This window comes from Arachis duranensis, chromosome 10 (genome assembly GCF_000817695.3).
Source record: "Arachis duranensis cultivar V14167 chromosome 10, aradu.V14167.gnm2.J7QH, whole genome shotgun sequence".
Classification (NCBI taxonomy): Eukaryota; Viridiplantae; Streptophyta; class Magnoliopsida; order Fabales; family Fabaceae; genus Arachis; species Arachis duranensis.
The window spans coordinates 70323897-70326439 of NC_029781.3; positions in this window are offsets into that span (position 1 = coordinate 70323897).

The window sequence follows — 2543 nt, forward strand, 5'->3', positions numbered from 1 at the left end:
CAGAGCTCCACACCTTAATCTATGGTGTGTAGAAACTCCACCGTTGAAAATACATAAGAACAAGGTCTAGGCATGGCCGAATGGCCAGCCTCCCAAAGAGGGTTCAATAATAAAAACATGATCAAAAGATTCAAGTGATCAAAAGACTCAAATACAATAGCAAAATGTCCTACTTATAGAGAACTAGTAGCTAGGGTTTACAAAAATGAGTAAATGACATAAAAATCCACTTTTGGGCCCACTTGGTATGTGCTTGGGCTGAGCATTGAAGCATTTTCGTGTAGAGACTCTTCTTGGAGTTAAACGCCAGCTTTTGTGCCAGTTTGGGCGTTTAACTCCCATTCTTGTGCCAGTTCCGGCGTTTAACGCCGGACATTTTTGAGCTGATTTGGAACGCCAGTCTGGGCCATCAAATCTCGGGCAAAGTATGGACTATTATACATTACTGGAAAGCCCAGAATGTCGACTTTCCAACGCAATTGAGAGCGCGCCAATTGGGTTTCTGTAGCTCCAGAAAATCCACTTCGAGTGCAGGGAGGTCAGAATCCAACAGCATCTGCAGTCTTTTTTAGCCTCTGCATAAGATTTTTGCTCAGGTCCCTCAATTTCAACCAGAAAATACCTAAAATCACAGAAAAACACACAAACTCATAGTAAAGTCCAGAAAAGTGAATTTTAACTAAAAAATAATAAAAATATAATAAAAACTAACTAAAACATACTAAAAATAATGCCAAAAAGCGTATAAATTATCTGCTCATCAACAACCACCTCCGTTCTACCTTAGAACAAACACATATTTCTTGGATTCCTTAATCAGAATCTTCATGGTATAAGCTAGAATTGATGGCGGCATTCATGAGAATCCGGAAAGTCTAAACCTTGTCTGTGGTATTTCGAGTAGGATTCAGGGATTGAATGACTGTGACGAGCTTCAAACTCGCGATTGTTGGGTGTGATGACAAACACAAAAGAATTAATGGATTCTATTCCGACATAATTGAGAATCGACATATGATTAGCTGTGCCGTGACAGAGCATTTGGACCTTTTTCACTGAGAGGATGGGATGTAGCCATTGACAACGATGATGCCCTACATACAGCTTGTCATGGAAAGGAGTAAGAAGGATTGGATGAAGGCAGTAGGAAAGCAGAGATTCAGAAGGAGCACAGCATCTTCATATGCCTATCTGAAATTCCCGTCGATGATTTACATAAGGATTTCTATCTTTATTTTCTGTTTATTTATTATTATTATTCGAAAACTCCATAATCATTTATTATCCGCCTAACTGAGATTTACAAGATGACCATAGCTTGCTTCATACCAACAATCTCCATGGGATCGACCCTTACTCACGTAAGGTTTATTACTTGGATGACCCAGTGCACTTGCTGGTTAGTTGTGCGAAGTTGTGAAGTTATGTTTAGACCATGGTATCATGCACCAAGTTTTTGGCGCCATTACCAGGGAGAGAACGAACATGATGCCATTATCAGAAATCACAATTTTGCCTACCAAGTTTTTGGCGCCGTTGCCGGGGATTGTTCGAGTTTGGACAACTGACGGTTCATCTTGTTGTTCAAACTAGGTAATTTTCTTTTTTGTTTTATTGTCAAAAATTTTTCAAAAATTCTTCAACTAATCACCACAATGCATGTAATGCCCTGCTGAAGCTTGGCTGGCTACTAAGCCATGTCCAACCCCTGGATTGGAGCTTTAGGCTAACATTGAAAGATTCCTAGAATTCTTCTTAAAAATTTTGAATTTCTTATTTTCTTTTTCCTATATGTTTTTTGAAAAATATATACAAAAATTATAAAATCGAAAAAAAAAATCAAAAATATTTTGTGTTTCTTGTTTGAGTCTAGTGTCATGTTTTAAGTTTGGTGTCAATTGCATATTCATCTTATTCTTGCATTTTTCGAAAATTCATGCATTCATAGTGTTCTTCATGATCTTCAAGTTGTTCTTGGTAAGTCTTCTTGTTTGATCTTGATGTTTTCTTGTTTTGTGTTTTTTGTTGTTTTTCATATGCATTTTTGCATTCATAGTGTCTAAGCATTAAATATTTCTAAGTTTGGTGTCTTGCATGTTTTCTTTGCATCAAAAATTTTCAAAAATAAGTTCTTGATGTTCATCATGATCTTCAAAGTGTTCTTGGTGTTCATCTTGACATTCATAGTGTTCTTGCATGCATCATTGGTTTTGATCCACAAATTTTCATGTTTTGGGTCATTTTTATTTTTTTTTCCTCTCATCATTCAAAATTCAAAAATAAAAAATATCTTTTTCTTTTTTCTCTCATAAATTTCGAAAATTTGAGTTGACTTAGTAAAAAATTTTCAAAACTTAGCTATTTCTTACAAGTGAAGTCAAATTTTCAAATTTAAAAATCTTATCTTTTCAAAATTTTTTTCAAAAATCAAATCTTTTTCATTTTTTTTATTATTTTCGAAATTTTTGAAATTTATTTTCAAAATCTTTTTCTTATCTTTATTTCAAAATTTTGAAAACTTTACTAACAATTAATGTGATTGA